Source organism: Uranotaenia lowii, chromosome 2 (assembly GCF_029784155.1).
Source record: "Uranotaenia lowii strain MFRU-FL chromosome 2, ASM2978415v1, whole genome shotgun sequence".
Lineage (NCBI taxonomy): Eukaryota > Metazoa > Arthropoda > Insecta > Diptera > Culicidae > Uranotaenia > Uranotaenia lowii.
In genome coordinates this window covers 133,280,412-133,304,215 of record NC_073692.1, presented here as the reverse complement: position 1 = coordinate 133,304,215, position 23,804 = coordinate 133,280,412, and the positions used below count along the sequence as shown (strand labels likewise).

The 23,804-nt window shown below is 43.4% G+C and overlaps 1 protein-coding gene and 2 long non-coding RNA genes across 4 annotated transcripts in view; 2 read left to right on the top strand and 1 right to left on the bottom strand.

Annotated features, from left to right (window-relative positions):
- Positions 1–23,804, bottom strand: part of LOC129744102 (trafficking kinesin-binding protein milt-like) — a 341,216-nt gene that overhangs the window by 215,276 nt on the left and 102,136 nt on the right. The gene's annotated exons all lie outside the window — the stretch shown is intronic.
- LOC129744109 (uncharacterized) lies at positions 10,109–11,993 on the top strand. The gene is made up of 4 exons (XR_008736812.1): positions 10,109–10,486; positions 10,548–10,643; positions 10,701–10,778; positions 10,844–11,993. It is a non-coding gene; the product is annotated as an uncharacterized LOC129744109 (long non-coding RNA).
- On the top strand, positions 20,183–22,248 carry LOC129744110 (uncharacterized). Its single transcript, XR_008736813.1, has 4 exons — positions 20,183–20,741; positions 20,803–20,898; positions 20,956–21,033; positions 21,099–22,248. It is a non-coding gene; the product is annotated as an uncharacterized LOC129744110 (long non-coding RNA).

Here is a 23,804-nt window from a genome sequence, read left to right as displayed (position 1 = left end):
ACGATCAGACATGGTATAGGATTCATACGCTGGAATTTGTTTGGCATAGGGTTTTTCATAAGTTTTGTCGTTCATCAGAAATCATCTGTCGCATAGCCTCGGTACCTGCTATTCAGCTTACGAGCTCTGGAACTAGCAAAACAATTGTTATTTGAGGTAAGGTTTGAATGACTCATAACTAGGAAACACTTTCAGCTTATCGGAGAAAAAATTTTGGACATCTAAGCGATCTACACGTAGTTTTTCGCTTATAAAAATTAAAAATGCTGGTATGAGACTTGACTTTCTTGATGACCCTCAACCGTAGTTGCCGATCATGTACTTCACTCCAATGCTTGATTTGAACTTTGTGGACATTTTTGACAGTGTTTGCATACTTTTCACCTCTAACACACAGTGATTCTTTGAATAATCAAAGGTTTTGTCAGCTATCAATTTGATAATGACGAATTTTGAAGGAAACTGTTCAAATTTTTGTTTTGTTTTTTCTTACATCGTAAATATCTCAAAAATACGTAAATTTAAAATTTTAACAAAAATAGGTCGAATAGTGCTTTTTACAGGCAGTAAAATGTTGTCAAAGTTTTAAATGTCCGATAACTAGTAAACGAGCTATTCACAAAAGAAAGTTTCCCATTTCTAACAGAACTAAACTTTTTTATACTGAAGCGCAATAAGATCTTTTTTATAAAAATAGGATCAGTTTTACTTAAGAATTAAGAATTTTTTCAGCACCTATCCGGACCGGAAAAAACTGGCTATTTTATTTTATTGTTGACCAAAAATCCGGGCAATTAATCAACAAAAATCAGGGAAAAAACTTCACTGATGATTATGCATGTTATAACTTTTCAAAATATTCTTCCTAAGTTTCGATGTGAGTCACAAAGTTAAATTTCATCCTTTTTTCTCAAAACGATTACGAGAATAAAAATTTGTTTATTAAGTTACTAATAATGTGTTGTCGATGATTAAATAAGATAATTTTTATGCATACTTTTGATATGTATGTTAAGCGATTAAAATATGTTTTTACTTAACATTTATTTGAAAAAAATAGCTTTTATAAAACCTTCAGGGCAAGACAATAATTATTTTTAAAAAATTAGGGTTAGAGATTGCAATGGTTTGATGATTATAAAAAGAAAATAATCATAATTGTCAACTCAAAATGCACTTCACATAGCATAACATAATAGTTATAAAACTATTGTAAAACCATGAGTCTTGAATTTTTCTTGACTGCTTACAAGTTATATCGTGAACAATAAAAACTGCATCTTCCAAAAATTTAAGACAATCAAGTAAAATATTATCGTCCTCCAGTTTTCATTGAAGTTGAGTCACCAGGCCAGTTTTAAAAGAGGTGCGATTGACAATGAAAATTAGTTAAGAAACCCATTTCTTTATCTTATAAATCTATGGTTAAATTTTTGGACTGCAAATTTATATATATTTAGTTCAATATACGATCCGTAAAGTTATTGATAATAAATTACTTATTAAGCCTACCCCCATTCTGAAAAATGTCAATAAATAAGTTATTTGATAGTTCAAAAGAAGAGGCCAACGAAAGAAAATCTTAGTTAGTAACTCGTTTGGTCAACATCTGCTATATTTTTAAACTATATTTTCAATTGTTAATTGACACTAAAATGTTAATTTTCAAACCCTTTAATGCAAAAAACCGTCGAGTATTCTAGAGTAAGCTTGCCAGATTTTCCGGATTAACCTAGACTTGCCCAGTTATTTGACACAAAATTTAACAAGATAAATTCAAATTCAAATTTTTAATATTGCATCTAAAAACGATTTGAGAAAGCTTTATTTAAATAATAAGGTGAAATACCTAGTTTTCGACAATTTTTGCTTGTTTTGTCAGAAAAACCATATAAACAAATGATTTGACTAAAGTTTTTCATCTGAAATATGATTGGTTCTATGAATCAAATTTTATCTCTGTTCTCTACCTTTTTTGATCAAAAGTCTCAAAACAAAATTTTTAATTATGTTTTTACTAAAATCTCTCGATAGTCTAGTTTAGTTTTCGACATTAAAGTCGTTTTTTTAATTTTCGACACCAAAAGTTTTTGTTTTCGACAAGAACATTTCCACCTCCTTTGTTTATACAGGAAAAAAAATATTGGAATTGCTTGTCTACTTCACGGCATGTGTACTTTAAACCATGGAAACAGTATACACAGGAAGATGTGTGTTGAAAAATAGATTATTAGGTCAATTTTCGGAGCTAGTTTTTGACAGCTTAAAAAACAATTGAAATTTCATAAAATGTAACAAAAATATGAAATAGATTTCCGAAAAGGTTTAATTTAGAACTTTGTTCATTCACTGATTTCTTTTGAGTTGCTTTTAATCGAAAGCTAAGCTTCTTCATAATTCAAAATCATTGAATTTCACAGGTGAATTCTTATATTAAGCATATGCTAAACTGAGAACGCAAGAATTGAAAAATATGAACATAGATAGCTTCAGCAACCAAATGGTTTTTAGAGAGCTTAAAATACGACTAATAAACTGCTGATGTATTTTGATAAAAAAAATATTTCAAATGTTTTCTTGATTTAAAAAAAGAAATATTTCCGCGATTTTGACCAAATTTGAACGGATATTTCGGATTTTCGATTGAAAATGTTGAATTAAATGCCCCTATTTTGCCAGGTTTTTTAATAAAATTTCCCGGATTTGTCCAGTCTAGATGCGTCCGGGAAAAATTCTGACGATCGTATTCTAGAGACATTTTAGATTTCACATAGCTTTTGATCCTATCAAAAGAATTGTCCAAAAACTGGATACAAGCTAGCTATTTTTTGAAAAATCATTCAGTAAAATTTTGATAATAGTTATAACCTAATTTCAAAGATACATATGTATTGCGATTTGAATTGAAAAAAGTCTCAAGAGTCTTATTTTCATAAAATGAATGTATCTCAATTCAAATAAAAACAAAAAAAATCTTTCAGAGAAAAAATGTAACAGGCGTTGCAGCGAGTGTTTATCTCGTTTCTACAGAATTTATGACACTGAAAATTGTCGAAAAATGAATAATTTAAATCCGAACTGATTTAGTTTACTACTTGCTCAAATCCAAACAGTGAAATTGGTAATTTTCTTCACTGAATATCGAATAAGTAATATTTAATACATATATCTGAAAACCAAAACTCTCACGGTGTACATTTTTCAATAAACACGTCAAGCACCGCACAAAAATCTAAAACACTGAAATTCGGCATTGTGTAGAAATATAACTGAAACAAATTTCATAAATTTTGCATTGTCGAGATACCGAAAGTGTTGTGTTCAATATTATCGAAAATAGTTTCATTGTCAAATTTATTACATTTAAGTGTAGCACACTTGCAGCGATCTAAAATACGAGATATCTCGTAATTGGTCCGCAATGTGTTAATAGAACTGATTTCAGTTCGATAACTTTTTAGAGAAAGCTAATTCCTCTGCTAGGGCTCTAAAACGAGTTTCACTGACATGGATATCTCTTTCAACAAACCTTCTGGGCTGAAACAAAAATATAAATTATGAAACTGATTTAAGGATTTATCCGGAAAAACGGAAAAAGTCAAGGAATCATCAAGTTGTAAAATCAAACAGTTATACGTAGAAGTATCAATTACTTGAACATGGTAAGGTAGTATCTAAGTAGTTTCCAGTGTTATATCTATTCTAAAGTTTTCAATCGAAGATCCACAACTTTAGCTGTTAACATAAGGTGGTTTCGGTTAAAAAATGCTATCGTCAACAACATACATGATTATCTCGCATTGTTTACTCAAGCTTAGTTTATATTTTATTGAAGCTGCAGCTCACACTCACATGGCCTTAAAGTGATATAAGTTTCTCTCGGCTCCATATCAGTTTATCGGTGATAACAACACTATAGAGGAGGAAACATCAGCATCATAAAACGAACATACATCATATTTTGATTGAAAGTATGTAGCTTGTTATTTTGTTGAGTAAACACATCGTTACTGTTGTTGTAATGTTGGTGCATTTGTTTAAGAAATAAACAAATACTGTTTTCAGATGAAAACATTTTTGAAATACTTAAAAAAACAAGGAAAAAAATGACAAAAATACTATCAATAAAAAAGAAGTGCCCTCACAACTACCACTCATTCTTCTATCATAGAGATTTTGATTTACTACGGTTGCTCAAACTGATATCAGCTGTTTGCTTCTGTAACACATATTATTTTCGGTTCACACTGCCAACACCGTTAGTCCGATTTTTATTGAAACACCTAGTTAATCCGGATGTGTTTATGGGTGGGTTGGGTGGTAGATATGTAAGTATGAAATTCGCACACACATTCTGCAGCACCAACACGCTGAGCAGATCCGCATTAGTAACCCTGCGTGTATGTGTGAGCGAGCATGTCCTTGAAATCAGCCGCTGGTTTTATTGGAAGCAACAACATTCGCATTCGAAAAACTGCAGCACAATTCGCTCTGCACCAGCAGCATCCAATCCGATGCGTTTGCTTCGGCGAGCGATAGATAGTAGTTTGTGCTCCTTCCTTCAGGGATACTGAGAGATGCAAAGATGTAACTGGATGCTTCGTTTTTCTGGTGTTTTTTTTTTTCTTGCAGGGACGAGAAATTTTTTTCTAACTTTCGCCTCCCCCATCCGAGTTACACAACAAGAAAATACTGCAACCAAACACTACTGGGTACATCACACTCGACTACGGATATTTATTTGGTGGAAAACAGAGACCGGCAGCAGCCAACCGACGCACTTGCGCTTGCAGTTGAACGATTTCTCGCGTTTTCCAACAAACGAAAGGCTGTTTTTTTCTCGATTCTTCTTCTGCCGATTTGTTCCTGCTGAGATTCGTTCAAACATCATCGATGATGCGATGCGATGGTTTCTTAAAATACACACATTCTTTTCACTTGGTTACAGATGATTATTTTGCACCCTCTCCGAATAGTGTAAGGATCGCCAATTGTGTGGGACCCCCTAGCGATCTGAGTACACCATTGACACGACCTCAGGGCGAAACTATTCGCGTCAATGAAGCTAATGCTGTGTTAATTCCAAAACAACGACGTTGTCCCAATTCAGTGTGGAACATTTACACTTCCATCGAATTGCTTTGCGTAAACATATACACACTGGGGCTTGCAACCCTTCTAGAAAAAAAAACTCGCTTTAGCGTCCCATTCTAATAAGGAACACACTATCCAATTTTCTTGCTCTTTGCAGCTGTGCTGTGGCACGTACTTTGTACCAACAAGAGGGAAAGAACCGAGAATTTCTATTAATACATCACATGATGATGACGGCAAGCGGCGGCAAGTTGAACGCTGCTATACCACCACAGCTTGAAGAATACGCTGGCTACACAGCAATTTCGGTACACAAATGACCACTGACCGATTATCTATTGCACTTAAAAGAAACTCCGCACACACGCTTCTAAGCTAGACGGCTACAGGAGTGAGAGCGATTACAGAATCGCTGCTGCAAGTTATTAAGCAATCCATCCAGAGACGGTCACCGGATATTAGTCACAACACTTCAGAATTCCTCGACACGGGGCCGCGATCGAATCCCTGCGGAATCGTTATTCCCATTCAAAACCGTATGATTCCGAAACAAAAACCGGATCCCCGCACCCCGACAACAGTCCTTGCTGTTGCCCCAAGAATGAATACGAAGAACACGAGGTGATGTAGTAGAAAACCAAAATACCTAAAGCCACGTTGCCGCCGACGATTAGCTGCCCGCACGGAATGGCTGCTGAAACAGCACTGCTGCTCTACTCTAGATGTTTGATTCTCGAGAACCGGTCCGTCCCGTCCGCGGAACAGACGGAACGGAGGAACAACAAAAATTCCACCAGCTCACAACGGAGGAAATGAGCGAACGAACGCGAGAAGTCCCAACAAACAAAAACAAGTAAACAGTCACACACGTGAGAAATTGAAAACTTGGATGGAACGGAACGCGCTTTCAGTTCGTCGTTCGATCTGACCGGTTTGGCTGAGCTGAGAGTGGCTGCTCAGTTGATTTCATTTGCCTACATATCAAACTCGAGAAACTGGCAACGGAGTTACTAAGCCACGTTTCATGGAGAATAGTTGCTCCGGCTTCTCCGGCCCCAGCGACTGGTTGTGGAGAGATGGATCTACTGATAGTGCTGAAGGATACCCTTGGTTGGAGCTAGCATGGGGGGTAAGCTTGGGATGCTCAAACTAAGTATAAAAGCTGAATTAAATTTCAGTGGAGAGGACTGATCCAAGAAGTGACAATTCCAAGCTTAGTTGGTTACATTTTTAACTTTAAACCGTATTTTTAAAGAAAAATCTACGTTTTTTCTACACGATTGAAAACGCATAAAAAGCAATATTGCGTATTTTGAGAACACTAAATTTCAAATCATCTTCGAGACGGCTAGAGAGCTGATTCTCTGATGCAACTCCAGTTAAGATCAAGATGATTTTTATCATAGGTTCGAACCAACGTAGCATTTTCGATAATCCGTATAATTCCGCAGGAAATACTGAAAATTCGCAGATTTCGGTAATCGATCCTTGTATTCGTTGAAGTGGTCGAAATCCGTAAAACAAATTTTCACTGCAGACACAATAACGGTATCTCGCAGTACTAGAATAGGCTTTGTTTTCACAAATGTGTACAGAGCTGAGCGCCTGTCAATCCAGATTATCGCGAATCAGACCATGCATCAATGACTATTTACGTGGACCCTATTGTGGTCCCAATCGAGACTGCCGCACAGCTGACCTGATTACTGATTAGATTCTTCAAAGATCAGTGGGGTTAGCGATTGCCCATCATCGTTGGTGGAGTTATTGTTGGGTTTTGTTGGTTTTGACTTGAGTGTCAAATACTCATATTCGCCAGTGACTTTATTGTAATGGTTGGTCGTTATGGTTGTAATTTGGCCATCCGGATAAAACGAATGACTTGTTTTATTCTGTCATCATCAAAGTTGCCAATTAGTGCCTTCAAATCTTGGAAATTTTCACAATCGAAATGGTTTCTGATGTGATTGTATTTCAGCAGTGCATGTTGAGTTGTATCAATTACACTGCACAGTTCGCAGTTTTCAAATTCTACTATCTGCATCTTAGCAAAAGGATCTTAGCTTAGGAAAAGTCATGTTCAGCTAATATTCTGTTCATCATTCTTGTTTCTACAGTCTACACCATCAAAGTTTTTGGTCCAGAACCATGGTTTGTCAGGAAACTTATCAGCAAATTGGTAAAATTTCATTCCTTTTTTTTCTTCGTTAGCAAGACGTTGGTACCAAGAATTCACATCGGCTTGCAGTGCTTCCTTAAGGTTAAGGTGCAAATCATGCCACAATAATTTGTTCGTGAGGATAGCATCACTTATGGTTCCTTCCTTGGCAAGAGTGTCCGCTTGCTCGTTGCCGCTGATCCCCACATGGGCAGGGATCCATTGTAAAACAGTTCCTGTTCTATTTAATCCATCCTGTATTTCAAATGTTAGCTGTTCTAATTCCTTTTTTTCCTTTTAGGGACTCAAGAAACCAGCATGCAGACTGAGAGTCAGTTAAAATTACTGTCGGAAGCCGGGGCAAGTTTTCTATTTCCTTGAGTGCAAGCCATATAGCCATCATTTCCGCTGTCATGATGGTGCAGTGTTCGCTAAGTTTCATGCTGATCATAACATTCTCTTGTGGACTATGTATTCCAATGCCGCAAGAAGTCTCAGTTTTTGAAGCGTCTGTATAGAAGTGTCTGTAATTTGGTGGAGTTATTAAGACAACTTATATCAAGATGCCACAGTGGCAGGGATGCCAATGTGCCTGATTTTTCGACGCGAAGCCTGATTTTTGCGAATGGGTAGTAAGCAACTGCATTAGATACTTAGCATTGCTGAAGTGAAAGTATGGGACGACGAACAAAAAAAAAGGTCATCACTTTGAGCGAAATTTCCGTTACTTTTATGTATCCTGATTTTTTTTTCACCAGTCCCTGATTTTTGAAAAAAAAAAAATATGTAAAAATGGATTACTCATCTTGAGATGCGCAGACTTTAATTGTTTGGAAGAAGTTCCGATTTATTGTTGAGAGTACTAATGCCCACAACAAAGCAAACTGACACTAAAGGATAATGGTTTGGGTACTAAAGACCCCGAAAATATTCGATTTTGGCACAACATTACCTTATAGTTTTCGCTATAATAGGACCAATATTATTTAGACAAACACCAAAAATATGATTTTACGTTCTCTAATGGTGATAAAATACAAAAACAAAAACAAAATTGAAAAAATTGTATAAAATACCTACTCAAAAATGACAAAAAAAAATAAAAATTTCATAAAATTAAAAAAAAAAAACAAATACAAACCAAAGACTAAAAATGATAAAAAATAGCTTAAAAAAGCAGTTAGGGGCGGTCGTTTAGCCTAATGGCTAGCATGTTTGGTTCATAATCAGAAGATCGGGTATCGAATTCCGCTGCCTCCAACTATCTAATTTTGTAAATCCACGGATGTAAATTGAACAGACTCACGACGAAAAATGTAATACACGAAGAAACAAAAAATAGAATTGCAAACTCTACTGAGTATAAAAGAATGCAAAATATTTCTACGGAGTATAAAAGATTGTACAAAACCCTTCCGTGTGACCAGTATTACACTATTCGTGATGGCCAAAGTATTGAAGAGACGGAGACATCAATTTTTACCGTGTAAAATTCGGAAAAAGGCAATGGTTTGGCAAGACAAATGTAAGTGTGTCATGCATTGCGAACCGTTCGTGAACACTGACACAATAAATACAACTGTTTACGCCCGAGAGTGCTGTTTTGGCCGAATTTGATTCGCTACTCAAAGGACACGATGGATCGGTACCATTCCAACAAAGTCCAGATCGTTCCCAATGTGATGATTCCTCCAAGTTGTCCTAAAGCGAGACCGATTGAAATTTTTTGGGCCCATCCTAAATCTTTTTTGAGAAAACATGTGAAACCTGCAAATTTTATCCAAAACTTTGCAAAAGACTGAAAAAAGTGGTCAAAGTTATCGAAAATCAGTCTGTGCTGAAGCTTATTATCAGTCTTTGTTTAAAACTTCTATCATTGGCCTTCGATTGAATGGGATCATTTTTTTATTATGCACGCATGACTTTCCGGTCCAAAATTTTGTCCACCGGATCCGGTTCCGCCCAGATTTTTTTGGACTACGAAGCTGCTTTTCTCTCCATACTTCCGAACCGATATTCAAACCGCTCAAATGCTTACTTCTTCCATTTTCTCCAACTGACTCAGCAAAATGTTGGGGATAGTACACCATTTGGTCGGGGTTTAACCAAACCGTACTGAAAGCCAAAACGAAAAAAAAAATTATCTTTTGCAGCGGATGCCAAACCGTGGTAAAGTATCTACTCTGTGAAAATCAGGACATTTTTTCATTTTTTTTTAAATTTTATTGAAAAAATTATGCAGACAGTGGAATTGGCAAAAATGCGCTGCGCCAATGTGAATTGAGAGTCACATTAAAAAAAACTTTTTGCTTAAGAAAGTTTGTTTTGTGCGAATCATTCAGCAGTTTGTTCGGTTTTCCGATTTAAAACATTTCTTCGGCTCTGTAAGAACTGAAAAAAAGATTATTCTAATGAAATTTCATGTAGCGGATCGTCAGCATTTGTATAAATTTTCGTTCAGCCAGACTGAACTGAGTCGTTTGAATTTTGTTTACCATTTCTCCTTATGGATTGATAGGACTTTTAACTTTTAATGATAAAAGAAGCTTATTTTCGATGCTTATCATCGTTTAGAACACAACCGGTAAATTAAAATCTAAAATATTTCTCATTTAGAAAGTGGGAAATTTATATGGCTCGAAAAATGCAATGCTGCCTATAAAGCGCCTAATAGTAGGCTCCTAAGTTTAGAACAAATCGCCCAGTCAAATTATATAGCATGGCAGATTTTTAACATTTTGGTTCGATCAGAGAGAACTGAGTGCAAAAATATTGTTATTAAAATCCAATTTGCTAATAAACTGTGTTGCATTTGACTTTTTCTGTAACAACAAATCTGTTAATTTGATACGATTCTAGCGATCTGGCAACATTTTTTCAATAAGAACCCATCCTTCCTCAACATTTTATTAGCGTGCATCGGATAAGCAGGAAAAATCCCTGACTGGAAAAACAATCATCGGAAGTATCTGCTCGACGAGCCGAAATCTTACGGAATCGGACTATATTCGGATGGAATTTCCGACTGGACATTGTTTTGCCTTTTTGATATGAAAAAGTTGGCAGCAATCTCAACGGAAAAGTTTGACAAGACGTCATTCAAAGTTCCGGTGAAAAAGGTGGTGGACGCTGCGCGAAGAGTTTTCGCAATAAATTTAAAAAGTGGCCAGTTAAAAGTGTGGGCCGTCTTCAAAGTCCCAAAAAGGGGAACTCGGTGCTCCACGGAGTCAAGAGGTAAGCGAGTGAAAAAAGAATCACAGCAAACAGCTTATTAAGGAGAATCTTGCTCCAACAGGCATCCCGGCTGGAAATCCGACCAAAAGCGGCTAGGCTAGTAGCTCAGGACAACGAGACGGGTCAATAGAAAGGCCAAACGACCACACAGTCTCCGGTAAGTCTCTCCAAAAGTAGAATGTGGGAGGAAACTAAAAGTTCCTTTTCCCCTCAGAATACTAAAGCCAAGCGCTCGTCCGGGTCGCAGCCACGTTCTGCAAAATCGAGATAACGGAGAAGGGGTCGGAAATCCGTAAGTACCCAAGCAAGATCGAAAGAATTCCAGCAGGAAAAACTAATGAGATGGTTTGTCCCCAGGACCCCTTTTTTCCTTTTTGGCAAATTCTTCTTCTTTTGGCCAACTCTACAGGGCCTAGTAGGTGACAAAGCCTTCGCCACGTGGCCTCCACACCTTCCACACATCAACCACCATTCATCTGGCGAGCCCAGCTGCACAACATCCTCACCGGAACAGGCTGCACAGCTACAAGGGCCGCATTCAAGATTCCGGTCACTTCCGTCTCGCTACTTCAGTGGCGACGAATTCCGGGAAACAGCAGCCGAATTCGAGCGGGTTCATTCGCCGCTCAAGTGGCGGAATCGCGGTTATTCAGCCTGCCGAATCCAAGCGCAGCAGATCGCTGAACGTGAGGTAAGAATCCCGCCAAGTCTGCCGAATCCGATCACCGCATCCGTGGTGGAAGTCCGGCAATTCAGCGACCGAATCTGAAGGAATCCCGAACGCCGCACCAGTGGCGTGAGATCCGGTGGAACCTCCGCCGAAACTAAGCGCTTCAGGTCGCCGCACCAGTGGCGAGTAATCCCGGAGACGATTGCCGAATTCACCTGCCATCGATCGTCGATCCGGTGGAAAATCGCGGCGAATCGGTGCGATTAGGATCGCTCTTCATCGCCGCATCCGAGACGAGGATCATCTGGTGGGACAGCAGCCAATCGGGTTCGCTTTCGTCGCCGCACTAGTGGCGAAAGAATACCGGCGGTATTGCAGCCGAACCGAAGCGAATTTCGTCGCTGCGGCAGGGGCCAACATTAACGCCGCACTGGTGGCGTAGAAATCCCGACGAATTAGGGCCAAATTCATTCGCTTTCGTCGCCGCACCGGTGGCGAAGTATCCTGGGGCACTGCTGCCGAGCAGGACCAAGTTTTATCGCCGCAGCAGGGGCAAGCATTTGGTGGCACAGCCGCCGACAAGTTTCGCTCGTCGTCGCCGCACCAGTGGCGAAAGAATCCTGGGGTACCGCGGTCGATCCGGACCGAAGTTCCTTGGCTCATCAGGGGCGAACATCCGCCGAATCCGAGGGCGTTCAATCGTCGCATAGTGGCGAATATCCGGTGGGCCGCGTCAGGGGCAAATAGTCGGCAGCACAGCCGCCGCATCTGTGGCGAGAATCCCGGTGGACAGGTGCCGAATCAGAGGGCAGCAGATCGCCGCACCCGTGGCGAAATCTCGGTGGTGCAGCCGCCGAATTCGTTGGTAGCGCGGCGCCGCATCGGTGCCGAATATACGGAGGAACAGCTGACAATCCGGGCCGAATTCCATCGCCGCATCAGGGGCGAACATCCGGCGCACAGGTTCCGAGTCCGTACACAGCAGATAGCCGCACCGAGGCGGGAGATCTTGGTGGTTCCGGCGCCGAATCCGTTCGCCAGTGACCGCCGCGCCAGCGGCAGAAATCCTGTGGCAAAACCGTCAAGTCGGACCAAATTCTGATCGCCGCAGCAGGCGAAGAACAATCGGTGGATCAGCCGCCGAAACCGACTGTCTTCGATCGCCGCATCCGTGTACAGCAAAACGCCGCACCCGAGGCGAGAGAAATTTAGGCCGAGGAGGAAGCACATTGGAAGCTTGTGAAAAGAGTGAGTACACGCTATTTTGGGGATAATGGGAGGGATGAGTTACAAAAATGTTGCCCAATACACGCAAAATTATCTCTCGCAATTTCGCAATCTTAATTCTTTTATTTGTGGCACCGACCACGATCAGCCTTCGTCACATATGGCGCCCAACTAAATCGAACCGCATTATTTTGTTCGATAATTTTGAATTTCATTAGTATTTATATGAAATGATATTATTATGATTAAAACAGTTGATTTGCGAAAGCAACTGTTAGGCTTATTTTGATTTTTGCTCAAGTTTTTGTATCGTATCAAGTTGTTATTTTTAATCTGTAAGTCCACTGAAAATATCTGGTTTTTGATCCAAATAAATGATGATGAATAAACAAATTGAGTTGTATCATCTTAATGATGAGGAGATGGAATATGAATTGGCCTTGCGCCATGTTACGAATCTAGCCCCATGCTCTAGAAGAGCTAGGGTGGTCAAGTTAAAAGCCCTTGTCCAAGAGGACACCCTTAGAGACACCATTTATGTTAATTCGGAACACGTAATGTCGCCGGAGTTGAACATCGAGGTCTGCCAGAGGGCAGTTGTTGAATTGAGGAATCAGGTCGATTTAGCTACCCAGAATAGAAACGCCGATCAAATGGCTTGCGCGAAATCGAGATTGCTTCATTACCGGCAAAGATTATCACTGATTCCAGTGGTCGCGAGTTTAGAGGAAACGCGTAGGGTCGTGTGTGAGCTTGTAGAGACGCTGCTAGCTCAGATAGAGTGCGTGAACAGTGCAGTCAATATGGTGCTAAGTGAAACAGAAAACACTAGCCTTTCAACTAGTGTCCCAACCATCCAGGCAGAGAACAGTAGCAGTAGGGATGCCTGCGATGCGTTGACGATTCCACCGAGGCCACAAGCAGCCGGAAATGATGAAGGAGCACGAGCACGGATGCAAGAAGCGGATGTCGAGCCGTCTTCTCTTCCATTCCAAGGAGGCAGACAAGGACAGAGGGACTCGGAGGAAGTAATCATCCGGAGGTCGGGTAGTTCGGCTGGTCTGGCTGCTGTGAACGTTCTGGACGAACTGCGGTTCGACATTCAACAACGACAAAGGAGGCAGCAGCAGTTGAACGACAGCTTTACAAACCGAACTGGTAGCAACTACGACAGGCGGATGCAGAAGGCGATTCACAATTGGCCTTTCAAGTTCCGAGGCGAAAAGGACACCACGTCCCTCAACATTTTCTTGGACCGGGTGGAGACGTTTGCCAGATCAGAGGGAATCGACGATCAGACACTTCTGGCTTCTATCAAGCACCTGTTGCTTGAAGACGCCCTCGACTGGTACTCAAGAGCACTTGCCCAACGTCGCCTGTATTCCTGGCAAGCATTCAAGCAAGAAATTCGACGGGAATTCCTGCCTAGCGGGTATGCTCAGATCCTGAGGTTGGAAGCCAGCTTCCGTTTTCAAGGCGCCAACGAAACGTTCGATAAGTTTTTCCGTGACATTTCTACACTATTCCGCTTCATCGATCCACCACTTACGGAAGAGGAGAAGTTGTTCATAGTCAAGAAAAATATGAACATGGACTATGCAACAATAGTAACAGCCGCTCAGCCAAAGACACTGATGGACCTGGTCAACGTCTGCAGCAACTTCGACGAAACAAGGCTATTACTGAACCAGCAGCGCAGGATTCCAATTCCGCACAACAGCTTACTAGAACCGAACTTCGCAACACCAGCAACAACAAGTCGATCTCAGCAACACCAGCAGCAGCGTTTTGGGAGATTGCAAGCAGTGGAGGCGGACGAGCAGTTGTACGGAGCCACATCATACTCAGCACCATCGCATCGGCTACCAATACAACAGCCACGCTTCAACAGAGTACATGCGGTGGAGAACGAGGTCCAGCAAGGTGCGGCTTCAACGTCAGCTATCCAAACTGAAGCAGATCTAGTGGATCCAGAAGATGCAAACGGTTTGCAAGGAGACTTCAACCAGCTGTACGAGCAAGTTTGTGCCATGAAGCTTCAACTGGAGCGCAGATCGAATCGTTTCAATACAGGACCACAGCAGCAACACTCTCAACAACGACCGGAACAGCGTCAGCAACCGCCTACAATTTCGGCAGCTCAGAACAATTTGGTGAATCGGCAAGGCAGTCAAGCGGAGAACTATCGAATACAACATCCGTTGCAACAGCAAGCTAAAGGGGCTCCGCGACAGCAGCCTCAACAGCAGCAGCTTCAACAACAGCAGCAGCCTCAACAGCAACAGCTTCAACAACAGCAGCCTCAACGGCAATTCCAACAGCACTATCAACCACAGCTCCAGAACCAGCAGCTTCAGCAAGCAGGCAGCAATATGTACGATCTAGATCCTGTTCAGCATGCAGCGTACCGTCCAGCGCTTTGCTGGAACTGCGATGAGGAGGGGCATAGGTTTCCGGATTGCACGAAGGCACAGGCAATTCTCTTTTGCTACAGATGCGGTCGAAAAGGTTACACGTTACGCAGCTGTCTTGTTTGTAACAGTGAAGCGGAAAACGCCGCAGCGAGGAGGTGGTAGATGGAGGGCCAGATTCTTCGCAACACAGCTATCAACCTTCAATACCTCACGATTTACAAGACATCAACTCTATCATTATCAATCCCGGACATGACAACCGTCCACACGCCGTTCTGGACGTTCTTGGAAAGAAAGTTACAGCTTTGTTGGACAGTGGTGCAAACTGTTCCTTGTTAGGGGGCAGTAAAGCACAGATTGTGGAAGAGCTTGGACTACGAAAAGAAGCACTGAACGGTGGGATCAAAACAGCGGATGGAACACCACACAAAATAAACCACTTCACTCGTCTACCGATATCATATAACAATCGAAATGAAATATTACCAGTCCTTCTTGTGCCGAGTCTGCCAGACTGCGCCATCATGGGCATGAACTTTTGGCAAACGTTCGGAGTCAAAGCAGTATGCTGTTCAATGATTACTGAGCAAGAACTTGAAGCAGAACCGATGAAGGAACTATCGGTAGAACAACGCCAGATACTGAATGAGACAATCAAGCTATTTCCGAAAGCCGAGGAAGGGAAATTGGGAAGAACGGAGCTTTATGAACACCGTATAGATGTGGGCAAAGCCATGCCACGGAAGCAGCGATATTACCCAATGTCCCAATATGTCCTGGAGGAGGTCAACCGCGAAGTAGACAGAATGATCTCGTTGGATGTGATCGAGGAGGCAGTTTTTTCGCCGTGGAACAACCCTCTTGTGGCAGTCAAGAAGAAAAACGGGAGTTACCGCGTCTGCTTGGATGCAAGGCATCTTAACTCCATTATGGTCAACGAGGGCTACCCAATCCCACAAATTTCATCGATTATCAACATTCTGGGAGGCTGTTCATTCATATCGTCGATAGATCTCAAAGATGCCTTTTGGCAAATGCCCCTTCATGAGGAATCAAGGCCACTGACGGCATTTACAGTACCTTCCCGAGGGCACTTTCAATTCAAAGTGGTCCCTTTTGGGCTGTGCACAGCCAGCCAAGGACTGGCGAGGATTATGACTCACTTGTTTGCGGATATGGAGCCGTACGTTTTCCATTATTTGGACGACATCATCATATGTTCTAAATCGTTTGAGGAACACATTACAGTTCTTAGAGAAGTTGCGGCAAGACTACATCGAGCTAAGCTCACTATCTCGGCCGAAAAGTCCAAGTTTTGTCGGCAGCAAATCAAATATCTGGGATACATTCTCAGCGAAGGAGGTTGGAAGGTGGATGACGAGAAAGTAGAGTGTATTGTAAAATTCCCCGTACCAACAACCAGGAAGGAAGTACAACGGTTTCTGGGAATGTGTGGGTGGTACCGTCGTTTCATCTCCGATTTCTCCCGTATTGCAGCTCCCATCACCGAGCTTACGAAGACCAAAACGAAGTTTCGTTGGACAACAGCAGCCGAGGAAGCTTTTCTCAAACTTAAGTCGGCCCTTGTAACAGCTCCAGTCTTAGCCATGCCAGACTACACGAAGCCATTTTCTATTTCTTGCGATGCCAGCGATATGGCAATTGGAGCCGTGTTGACGCAGACAATCGACGGTGACGAGCACCCAATCTGCTACTTTTCACAAAAACTTTCTTCAGCGGAAAGGAAATACACCGTAACTGAAAAGGAATGCCTGGCCGTAATACGAGCAATTGAAAAGTTCCGTGGCTACGTCGAAGGAGTACGTTTTGTGGTCTACTGTGACCATTCCGCCCTCAGTTACCTGAAGACCTTGAAGAATCCAACGGCCCTCATGAGCAGGTGGTTGTTGAGGCTCAACGCGTTTGATTTTGAGATACGATACAGGAAAGGCAGCTGTAATATCGTTCCAGACGCACTGTCCAGGATAGTTTGTTCATTGGTCTTCTCAATCACGCAGGTACACGATCCGTGGTACAGAAACCTCATCAGGCAGGTGCAGAATCAAGGCGGAAAATATCCGGACTTCCGAATAGCGAATGAAGAACTCTACAAAAATTGCCAGGTCAAAGACGAGACGGGCGTTATCAGTCATCGATGGAAGAAGGTCGTTCCAGAGGAAGAGCGAGCAGAATTGATCCGTCGTTTTCACGATTCGCCTTCAGCCGCGCACTTAGGTTTCTACAAAACATGGCACAAACTTCAACAACACTATTATTGGCCGAAGATGCAGGACCTAGTCGCTCGTTACGTGAAGGCTTGCGCTACGTGCAAAGCCAGCAAAGCTCCCAACAAACAAATGATGCCTCAGATGGGGAAACTCAAGCCAGCAAGGGTACCATGGGAGTTAATATCCATCGACTTCGTCGGACCGCTCACCAGATCCAAGAAGGGCAACACAGTTCTTCTGGTCATCGTCGACTGGGTCACCAAATACGTCATTGCCCACCCGATGCGGGCAGCCGATTCAACCAAGATGGTCGAGTTTCTCGAGGAAAAGGTTTTCCTGAAATTCTCCAGGCCGAGGATAGTACTATCAGATAACGGGAAGCAGTTCGAGTCACAAGTCTTTCGAGCGCTGCTTAGCCGTCACAACATCATCCATATGAAGACAGCATTCTACGCACCGCAGGTCAACAACGCCGAGCGGGTGAACAGAGTTCTCATTACATGTATTCGTTCTTTGCTGGAAGAAGATCACCGCGAATGGGACAAGAACCTGGCAGCCATTACCGCCGCTATTAACAGTGCGAAGCACGAATCCACCGGGGTCAGCCCACACTTCGCCAACTTCGGTCGGGAACTTTTGCTGCACACAGATCTCTACACTCAGCAAGACTTAAACGTGTCAGATGATCCAAAGGTCGCGCAGGAGATGAGGTTATCCACGATCAACAGGATTCACAAGTTCATCCAGCAGCGAATCAAGAAGAACCATGAGAGAACGAAGGAACGCTACGATCTACGGAAGCGCACGGTCTCGTTCCAACCGGGCGAGCTAGTATGGCGTCGTTCGTTTGTACTATCGTCGAAGGCGGACCACATAAACAAGAAGCTGGATCCGAAGTTCATCGCTGCCATCGTGAAGGAGAAACTGGGAGCGAATTTGTATGTTCTAGAGGATGTCGTCACAGGAAAGCGTGGGCGCTACCATGCGAAGGACATCAAACCTGATTAGTATTCAAGCTATGTAAGCAACAACGCTGACCACAAGCTCACTCGGAGCACAAAACACGAAATGGAGAAGGCTGAAGGACCAACATCATCTTTGAAACCTCGCCCCCAACAACTCGGAATAAATTATGCAGAACTCTTCTATTCGAACAACTCGATGGAGCACAGCTGATGCAAATTCGTCGCTAGGACACCGACGAACACAACTAAACAGGCGTGTATGAAGGAGACAACGGCCTTGCGCGGGACCAGCGTCGGCTGAATGGACTCTGAGAACTCTGCCAGGTAGTTCGTCAGAATTTGGAGAGGGCTGGCAACCTTGCGTGGGATTGCCGCCACTCATTGTCCAGAATGCAATCCTGTCATCTGAAGCAGCGTAGCAGCGCTGGGGATAGTAGTACTGGTGAGCCACCGTAGCCAGGCGCTACACACCATCGCAGAGAACCCATCCAGGTTCGGGATATTGGAATGTTCGGAAAGTCAAGTACAGCAGCTCCAAACACCACGTCGCTGCAATTGAAAGGATTGTCAGGACATCAAGAAGAGGATTCAGCACCATAGAATACAGTTAAGCGAAGAAGTTGTGAGGAGTAGACATCATGACGGCCGCTACTACCATATCGACTCTCTCTCGCTAACTGTCAAAAGCCACACGCCCATAATCCAGCTATGACCGCTACCCAAGGTAGTCAACAAGAGCCTAACGAGGTCAAAACACGCCAGTCGTTACTACCACAAACAGGAGATCATCCACCAACCCCAAAAATCTCCGAATCAATACAAAAACCCTTCAGCTATGACCACAGCCAAAGCCTGTCAACCAAGCGCAACAGCGCAGGAAATACCGTTAGGCCGATCGGGAAAAATCGTGCATCTGGAAAACGCAGTGAGCAATATCTCTTATCTACCTCCTCGTGAGTACAGTAACAAGTCTAGCTATGTCCGCTACCCAAGGTTGCCAACAAAAGCATCGCCGATGCGAAAAACACGTTCATCGTCAGCACCACAACCATCTGCTTTGCTCGACGACTCCGAAAGATGGGCCCGTCTGAGGGAGCTCATTCGCAGCAGCAGCAATATCCGATTTTGTCCCGCTAACACGAACCCTGCTTATTCAGCACAGTATCAACAGGACGAATCAGGACAACGCCCAGGGTAGCTTGAAAGAGGTTGCAAGATTCCTGCTGACTTTCTCCTAGTCCGGAGGACCATAGCTGACCAGGCTTCCCAGAAATAAGAAAACCGAACAAGTTCATCCACAAGGAACTCCCGATTAAGACCTCCCGATTAAGACTACCCGATCAAGACTACCCGATCAAGACTACCCGATCAAGACTACCAGATCAAGACTACCAGATCAAGACCATCTTCAATCAACCATGACAACTCCCGATTAAGACTTCCCGATCAAGACTATCTTCAACCAACCATGTCAACTCCCGATTAAGACTTCCCGATCAAGAACATCTTCAACCAACCATGTCAACTTCCCATTACGACTTCCCGATCTAGACGAAATTCTCAAAAGCTATCTACCAACTTTGTCAAGACCACAAGCTATGAGATCACCATCTACCACGGTCCACACCCCAAAATACGCGCAGCGGAACCACAAATTACCCTCGCCTGAAATGGTGTCGACAGTTCAACTGTCCGATTCAGACTTGACCACAAATCACCAACCTCACAAAATGATACATAATGGATCATGCACAGTTGTCAAGGGGGTTGCCAAGGAAATATCAAAAGGAACGCGATCTGGAGGCGCGGTATAACCTCCATTCCGGGCCCTTGGTAATTAAGAGGATTAAATCCCTCTTTTCCTTAAACTTCTGTTGCTTTTAGTATAAACCAGTTAAGTTCCCACCTAAATTTCGTTTGTTAAGTTCTATTTGTAAGATCTAGGTTATTATCTCTATCAATAACCATTTGATTTTGGATTTTTGTATGCTGCTGAGGTGGATGTTATTAAGTGAATTGTTGGAAGGATTCGAAGGAGTTTCTTTCTGCCAGATATACTGGTAATTATCGACACATTTGCCATAACTTGTTGGCTTAAATTTTTGTTGGATTCTGCCAAGATTCGTTGGCGTAGAGATCTAGTTTATTGATTCGTCTTTAGTTTTGAAGAAACTCACCACTGCAGGGTGACATAAGTGCGAGGTTTTCTCGGCACAGCCGTCGATTTGCATATCTCCTTCGAACTCCTAGTGGCGTGATTATGAATTTTTCATGGATCCTTGTCATGATCCATGAAAAATTCTACCAAAGCAGCAATGTTGTGTTGCATTTGACTTTTTCTGTAACAACAAATCTGTTAATTTGATACGATTCTAGCGATCTGGCAACATTTTTTCAATAAGAACCCATCCTTCCTCAACATTTTATTAGCGTGCATCGGATAAGCAGGAAAAATCCCTGACTGGAAAAACAATCATCGGAAGTATCTGCTCGACGAGCCGAAATCTTACGGAATCGGACTATATTCGGATGGAATTTCCGACTGGACATTGTTTTGCCTTTTTGATATGAAAAAGTTGGCAGCAATCTCAACGGAAAAGTTTGACAAGACGTCATTCAAAGTTCCGGTGAAAAAGGTGGTGGACGCTGCGCGAAGAGTTTTCGCAATAAATTTAAAAAGTGGCCAGTTAAAAGTGTGGGCCGTCTTCAAAGTCCCAAAAAGGGGAACTCGGTGCTCCACGGAGTCAAGAGGTAAGCGAGTGAAAAAAGAATCACAGCAAACAGCTTATTAAGGAGAATCTTGCTCCAACAGGCATCCCGGCTGGAAATCCGACCAAAAGCGGCTAGGCTAGTAGCTCAGGACAACGAGACGGGTCAATAGAAAGGCCAAACGACCACACAGTCTCCGGTAAGTCTCTCCAAAAGTAGAATGTGGGAGGAAACTAAAAGTTCCTTTTCCCCTCAGAATACTAAAGCCAAGCGCTCGTCCGGGTCGCAGCCACGTTCTGCAAAATCGAGATAACGGAGAAGGGGTCGGAAATCCGTAAGTACCCAAGCAAGATCGAAAGAATTCCAGCAGGAAAAACTAATGAGATGGTTTGTCCCCAGGACCCCTTTTTTCCTTTTTGGCAAATTCTTCTTCTTTTGGCCAACTCTACAGGGCCTAGTAGGTGACAAAGCCTTCGCCACGTGGCCTCCACACCTTCCACACATCAACCACCATTCATCTGGCGAGCCCAGCTGCACAACATCCTCACCGGAACAGGCTGCACAGCTACAAGGGCCGCATTCAAGATTCCGGTCACTTCCGTCTCGCTACTTCAGTGGCGACGAATTCCGGGAAACAGCAGCCGAATTCGAGCGGGTTCATTCGCCGCTCAAGTGGCGGAATCGCGGTTATTCAGCCTGCCGAATCCAAGCGCAGCAGATCGCTGAACGTGAGGTAAGAATCCCGCCAAGTCTGCCGAATCCGATCACCGCATCCGTGGTGGAAGTCCGGCAATTCAGCGACCGAATCTGAAGGAATCCCGAACGCCGCACCAGTGGCGTGAGATCCGGTGGAACCTCCGCCGAAACTAAGCGCTTCAGGTCGCCGCACCAGTGGCGAGTAATCCCGGAGACGATTGCCGAATTCACCTGCCATCGATCGTCGATCCGGTGGAAAATCGCGGCGAATCGGTGCGATTAGGATCGCTCTTCATCGCCGCATCCGAGACGAGGATCATCTGGTGGGACAGCAGCCAATCGGGTTCGCTTTCGTCGCCGCACTAGTGGCGAAAGAATACCGGCGGTATTGCAGCCGAACCGAAGCGAATTTCGTCGCTGCGGCAGGGGCCAACATTAACGCCGCACTGGTGGCGTAGAAATCCCGACGAATTAGGGCCAAATTCATTCGCTTTCGTCGCCGCACCGGTGGCGAAGTATCCTGGGGCACTGCTGCCGAGCAGGACCAAGTTTTATCGCCGCAGCAGGGGCAAGCATTTGGTGGCACAGCCGCCGACAAGTTTCGCTCGTCGTCGCCGCACCAGTGGCGAAAGAATCCTGGGGTACCGCGGTCGATCCGGACCGAAGTTCCTTGGCTCATCAGGGGCGAACATCCGCCGAATCCGAGGGCGTTCAATCGTCGCATAGTGGCGAATATCCGGTGGGCCGCGTCAGGGGCAAATAGTCGGCAGCACAGCCGCCGCATCTGTGGCGAGAATCCCGGTGGACAGGTGCCGAATCAGAGGGCAGCAGATCGCCGCACCCGTGGCGAAATCTCGGTGGTGCAGCCGCCGAATTCGTTGGTAGCGCGGCGCCGCATCGGTGCCGAATATACGGAGGAACAGCTGACAATCCGGGCCGAATTCCATCGCCGCATCAGGGGCGAACATCCGGCGCACAGGTTCCGAGTCCGTACACAGCAGATAGCCGCACCGAGGCGGGAGATCTTGGTGGTTCCGGCGCCGAATCCGTTCGCCAGTGACCGCCGCGCCAGCGGCAGAAATCCTGTGGCAAAACCGTCAAGTCGGACCAAATTCTGATCGCCGCAGCAGGCGAAGAACAATCGGTGGATCAGCCGCCGAAACCGACTGTCTTCGATCGCCGCATCCGTGTACAGCAAAACGCCGCACCCGAGGCGAGAGAAATTTAGGCCGAGGAGGAAGCACATTGGAAGCTTGTGAAAAGAGTGAGTACACGCTATTTTGGGGATAATGGGAGGGATGAGTTACAAAAATGTTGCCCAATACACGCAAAATTATCTCTCGCAATTTCGCAATCTTAATTCTTTTATTTGTGGCACCGACCACGATCAGCCTTCGTCACAACTGGGTATCATGAGTCAACCAGTATTGCCTCAACGCCTTTAAAAGAGTTAAAACTTATTGGTAGAACGATTAAATACGATAACTTCTGAAATGGTATCGATTGATAGGGCTGTGAACTTTGCACTCAATTATCTCGAAATAAAGTTCATGACGTTCGATTCGGTCTGGTCGAACCCCGACCATTCGTGCACGATATTATTGCGCTTTTCCGAGGAAATGCTCCTTATTTTCACGGAAATTATGAAAAGTGGAGCTCGCAATACACAGAGCTTAAAGTTAAACTGTAACGAACATCACTCAGCAAAAATCAGCTTTTTAAACATCATCCGGAATAAGTAGAGTTATATAAAAATCTTGCTTTTACATAATGGGACACCCTATACAAGTGCAACCAATGCTGCGAAAATCGCTTATTTTCAATGAATACTCCTGATTGCAATTCGCAACTGAAGGTAGGTACAGCAATCACGCAACACTGATCACTCCGCAGGATGCTTACTGATAAAACAGTGCAGCACCATTATCAAATTAGAATCTTACCAAATACGGCGAATCATGTTGATCTAGAGAGCCTTAAGCGTTATTGGTTCAGGCATTGCGTGAGTGATAGGGTAACGGACCTATTTTGGAACGGGTACATATTTTGGACCATCATATAGCATTTTTCCTATGTTTATCTCATAAATCATGATAATCATAAACATTTTGAACAAATATAGTTAAAGCTACTTCTTATGATAAACATACCTAAAATTCCATTTTAATTAGCTTATAAGGAAAGAAAATTTAAAATAATGCATTTATATTCGGCAAATCAGTCCAGTTTCTTATAAAATTTTATTTTAATCCTACGTTTCGGTGTCGTATAACACCTTCATCAGGGATCCTACAATGTGTGTGGTTTAAAAAGTGTAATGATTTGTGTTTTAAAAGCTTATACTTAGTCCTACTTACAAAATGGTCAATCTTATTGTGCTTTAGTAAAAGCGTATTGTCCGGTCTATTT